Genomic DNA, 6,196 nt, shown 5'->3' with positions numbered 1-6,196 from the left:
TATCTCTGTACTACTCTGTTAACTTTTCTAACCATCACGACATTTTGGAAGTATTGATACATTCATGAATGAATGTATGAATACTTCTGATGATTTATTTTTTAGACTTCGTCTGCGGCAGTTTTATTCAGTGGTGATTAATGATGGCGATGTGGCGAGAGAAGTTTTCCATGCGCCTGAATTCCATGACAAACCACCAGTTCTGTATTTTGATTTGATTCCTAGAAAAGTTGGTAAGCACCTTCCTCTATATACTGTATATAAAAAATAAAAAATCATATTTATTATGTCAGTTATATGATTAACTTCTTCTCTATAAAGTATCCGTATTTAGTCTTGTATATACCTTTGAATAAACTTTCAAGAGGTAAACACTGCTCTGGTGTTTTTTGAGAATACAGTTGAGTGATAGTCACCAATTTTTCACAAGATCTACTTTTCCAATAAATATCCATCCACTTGCAACTTTTTTACTTAAAAATTATTTATTGCCGTATTTATTTTTACTTATAACTTTTAATTGTTTTATCACAAACTCGTAATTCACGCATGCGCACAGTCTTTTTCATAAGCCTTCAATAGAGGGAGGAAAGAGGATTGCATACAACACATATAGTATTCTATGGGTACATAAGTTGTGAATCTATGAAGTAGAGTCAAGAAGCAAAATTATTTCTAAGAACGGATGTAATTTTGGTAATCATATTAGAGTGGGAGTGGCGTCTTGCTTTGAATTTCACCACACATTTTTAACAGAGTGCGTTCTTAAAACGCACTCTGTTATATTAATGATAATTATGGTGATATAATGATATTAATGATAATGATAATAGCTGTCTTAAGACGTGATTGACTAAATCTTTAGGTGGACACCACTGATATAAATGAGAACATGTTTATGTTATATATCAGAAACTCCATATGCTTATAGATATGCTATAATACATAGCTTAAATTATAGGGATCAAAGTTTAATTCAACGTGAAGTGTGATCTTCTCATATAGATAAATGAGTAAATACTTTATTACTAATCAGCTGTGAAATATCGGTCGGTGTACAGTTTAAAACTATGTGAACAAATCTTTCTGATTCTCTTTTGTATAATTAACACTAAAACTGACACTAAATATTGACACAGTTTAATTTTGATAGATTTTCAATATTTTATGTCAATATAACTAATAAAAGTGTCCTATTTTCGTGTTTGCAGGCGTTATCACAGATACAGGAAAAGCATGGAAGTTGCAATGACGGGTATTCAATTATAGCTTGAAAAACGGAACTGTGACCGACAAATGTAATATTCAGGTACGTGTACATTGTAACCGTGTATACAAAATATGGTTTAATGTGGACCAATGTATTATTCAGACTACTGAATAATACATTTATCTCAGGCCTACTTCGAACGTGTGCCAACATATTATAACTTGCAATCTTTATTGGTTGAAATTTACATGTTAAAAATGTTTATCAAATTTACCTGTTAAAGAAATTCAAGAAAGACAAACACGTTGGAACCGATTCAAACAGTCGCGCTAATTAATGAATTTAAATTATTATTTTTTCAATACTTTTAATATATCTTATTGACGAACATGTCAACCACTGGAGACCAACAATGACATATCTCTCCTTGGTGAGCGACACATACAGTTGATTGTAAAAAAATTCATAATTTATTGAATTGCTATTTGGTTACAACCCAACGAACTAAGGCTACGGTGCTACTATTTTATGCCTTACTGCATGTATTGTTCTGGCCAGTTTGTGTGCCAATTTCATATGAAATACATTATTTTGTACTTCGTAAAAAAGTACAAATGTATCCTACCGCCATATAAATATGCTTCCATTTTTATGCATTCTTTAACCTTACTGCAGTCAATGTGTTAAAGTTATAATATAGTTGACGCTTTTTATCTTAATAAACCAGAAAAATCAGTCGTAGCATACAATTTAAATAGTTTCTGATCCGATAATGACATTGGAATAAATACTGTTATTTGGATTAAGTTTTACTTCTCAAACAAGCACAGACAATCATCCCTAACTGTGGACATTAGTTTCCTTAAATATTGTTTATCTTTAGAAATAATAATACTGAAACACCAAGTAAGTGAGCCATATTAATATGATTCGTTTCTTGATTTTAGATTTCACATAAATCCTTCGTTCTTTCGTGAAATATATACTGTTTATTTTACAGGAGGAAATATCGTTATTTCTGAAAGTAGTTGGCAAAACCAATGGAAAAGCCTTTAATTTTAGAGATTATATCTGTAAAACTATTAATAACATCGTTTAGTATGCTGTTTGTGGTGAGAGATTTAGTTACACTGATCCTGAAAGGATGGTATTAGATGGTAAAGATTAAAATGTCTGGAAAATTGTGTATTCCAAACATTTTATCCACTTCACGCAGTAGATAAAATGTCATTCCAGACAGGATCTGGAATTTTCATACCGATTCTCCAAAAGATATTCGATATTTTCAATATCGGTGTGATTCCAAAATTAAGCCCACTTGTATTGCAGTTGAATAAGAAAATTAAGTAAGCACAATTCCTTTGAATTTCTTGTTAAATATTAATTGGCGATTCCAAATTAAGCCCACTTGTAATACAGTTGAATAAGAAAATTAAGTAAGTTCAATTCCTTTGAATTTCTTGTTAAATATTAATTGGTGTAAATAGCCTTAGTTTTATAATTTTTCACTAAAAGCGGTCAGCCAGGCGATAAACATCCTGACGGATATTTACATTTTCACATATAGGTAACAACATCATCATCATGTGTATCAAGGATTTAGGCCTAGCATGGCCTCTTCTGGCCTTAGAAGTCATCGTTGAATCGTTTAAGAAGACGTCCTGGTTTTCTTTTCCCTAATGGCTTGTATTTTAAGACTTGTTTTGGTAATCTTTCTGTTTTCATTCTTTGAACGTGTCCCATCTATTTATGTTTATATTTTTTAATTTTTTCTATTACTGTTTCTTGGTTTAATTCTTTCATAATATCTTCGTTTCTTTTGTGATCAAATAGAGTATACTTTGCAGTTTTTCTCATAAATTTCATTTCTGCTGTTGTTAATCTTTGTTTGTCTTTTTGTTTTATTGTCCAGATTTCGCTTCCATACATTAAGACTGGTAGGGTTAATATATTGTATCAGGGCTGAAGTGGGCATGCAGAGCATGCAGTGCATGCGGGCACCGCCACCGGAGCACGGTTCATAAGTTCATTTTTAAGAAACAAAATTTTTATTATAGAAACAAAAACTTTTTAGAGTGATCAATGTTAAAATAAATAAGGCCGGATACATCTTATTAAATGCACCGATACACCGAATAAAAATAAAAAAAATTGTATATTGCCGCCTCTTTGATCAGCCGGCTGTTTACAATTTTGCATCGAGAGCAGGCTAAATGCTTGCCTACAGAATGTTGTGTCTTTACTGCAGTCTATCTAAAGTGAAACGGTGAAAGGATTTTATGCGTACCAATCATATGGTATGCATCTCAGTAGGCTACCGACAGTAGCGCAGTGCGGACTATTATTTCGTCTTTGTGTAGTGTTGTGCAATAATTTCTTGTGGGTATAAAATAGAAATAGCATCAAAAATTTAAAAAAAAGTTATCCGGTGCTCAAAATCGTTTGCGTCATGCTGCGAAAGAAGCACATATTAAGAAACAAACTGGGACTCTTAATAAATTTGATAAAATATTAAAATATTCTGATGCAGATTGTAACTAACTCGATACATTAGAAATTAGAGTTAAAGAACCGTGCACATCATCCAGTTTGCATGAAAGTACTATTGCAACTATTGAACAAGATAACAAGACGCATGATTTAAGTGAAAAACAGAAGATTTAGTTGTAGTCGACCACGAAACTAACATATTGTTAGTCTCTGTAAATTTAGAAGATCCAGGTGAATGGGGAAATATTGATGAAAATTTACAAGTTGTTTTAATTAAAATGGGGCCTGTTAAAAGGAAAAATATAATATATCCCAGAGATACATATGGTCGTAAATTTGGCGACATATTATAATAGAAAAATGGATAACGGGGAGCTCGTGCCAAGAACATTGCTCATTTATTCCGAAACTTTAAATTCTGTTTTTTGCTTTTGTTGCAAATGTTTGCACCTACTGAATTAAGTAGTCTTGTAGAAGGTTATAACGATTGGAGAAATGTAAGTACAACGTTGCATAGACATGAGACTAGTTTAACTCACATGAAAAATTTCTTAAAATGGAAGGAACGTGATAGAAATGTAAAACACAAAACTACTATTGATTGCCAGACTCAAAGCATGTATGAAATGGAAAAGAAACATTGGACAAGCGTTTTAGAACGCTTGATTGAAATTATAAAAGTTCTTGGTAGCCAAAATTTAGCTTTTTTCGCGGATCATGTGATAAATTATATTAAAGGAATAATGGCAATTTTTTAAAATTAGTCGAACTTTTTTCGAAGTTTGATCCCGTTATGGAAAATCATGTTGAAAGGGCCCTACAACGAAACAATAGAGTACACTATTTGAGTAAAGACAGTCAAAATGAAATATTGGAAACTTAAAGTAACGCAATCAGGGATACAATTTTATTATCAATTCGAAAATCTAAATATTATTCCATAATTTTAGATTGCACACCTGATGCAAGTAAAACAGAACAAATGACCAATATTATTTGCTTTATTTCCTGTGACAATTTTATGTGCAACAATAATGGAACAACTGAAAAAATTGAACATTCCCATTGAAGACATGCGAGGTCAAGGGTATGACAATGGGGGAAATATGAAAGGGAAAAAATATGGGCTCCTAAATTTGCTTTTGAACAAACATCCTCAAGATTTTTACGTGCGATGTGCTTCACATACTCTAAATTTAATCTTTAACGCTTTCATTGCCAAGCTGAAAATTGGAATTTCGTGTGGTGGCCAAATTTTTTTAATTTTTTTATTTAGTTAGCGACGTCCACGCGATAACGCGTGATCGGCCGTTTGGCGAGGGCTCGCATCGCGCGATATCGCGTGATTGGCAATGAACATGTTAACGATGCAGCCAAAGTGAATGCAGATACAATTAGTTTCCTTGCAATTATTCAAGAAATACACAATTTATTTCCATTCTCTTACAAACGTTGGACAATCCTTTTAAAGTTGGTAAAAATTTAACATTGAAACAGCCAACAGAAACGCGATGGGAAAGTAAAATTAATGCAATCCGCCCTCTACGATATCAGTTAGCAGAAATTTACGATGCACTTTTCGAAATTTAAATAATGAAAATTTTAATAAAGGAACTCAGCATGAAGCACAAACATTATGTGCCTAAAATAAAAGACTGCAAATTTATTTGATCTCTTATAACTTGGCATGATTTACTTAACAGAATAAAGCCTGTGAGTAAAATGCTTCAAGACAAAAATATGAACATTACACTGAAATAATCCATTATTTAACGAAACTCCTTCCCCCCAAACGGTTGTAAAATTGTAGCACATCGATAGCTTGGTTGGGGTAAAAAGTTACTTTTTTATTTATTTTGGTATTTTACTTTTACATAGGAGTGTCCTGGGTTCGATTCCCGTTGCTGACTTGAGGAGCTTAAGGATCTTTCTCAGACATAGCCAAGTTAGTCGGTCATCGGGGTGGACTGCAGAGTTTTTCTCCCCGGTTTATTTGAGGTGTTTCCTCCCGCAAGCCGGCAAACCGGCCTCATGAACACACGTATCTACACACATAGGACACACCGGGAGGCATAAGGCCAATCACCTTATCCTCGGTAAGGGTACGGTTTAGAAGGGCTAATAATAGCCCTGTAAAAGACCACTAGGCCTAATACGTGAAGGGAAGAAGTAGACTTTTACATAATCTAAAAACTACTGTAGACGCTACTCTTTTTTATCACTTCATGATACAATAAATGGATAGGGATACGCAGGGCAATGAAAATCATATCCCAATTAATACGGACGATATATACCTACTATGGCCAAATATTCAGCTAAATTATTTAAAAAATCAATAAATATCTGTTTTATGTTTAATAATGTAACAATCATTTCCTTTCGCCAATGGAAAAATACATCTTCATCAAGCTAATATCATTTACAGGAAGTAGTTTCTATTTCACTAAAAATATTGCGAACGTTTTTATTTATTGCCGTATATAACAGTTCTAA

This window comes from Typopeltis vanoorti, chromosome 11 (genome assembly GCF_054136105.1).
Source record: "Typopeltis vanoorti isolate ZY-2024b chromosome 11, IOZ_Tvanoo_1.0, whole genome shotgun sequence".
In the NCBI taxonomy this organism is placed as follows: Eukaryota; Metazoa; Arthropoda; class Arachnida; order Uropygi; family Thelyphonidae; genus Typopeltis; species Typopeltis vanoorti.
This window is presented reverse-complemented; position numbering follows the sequence as displayed.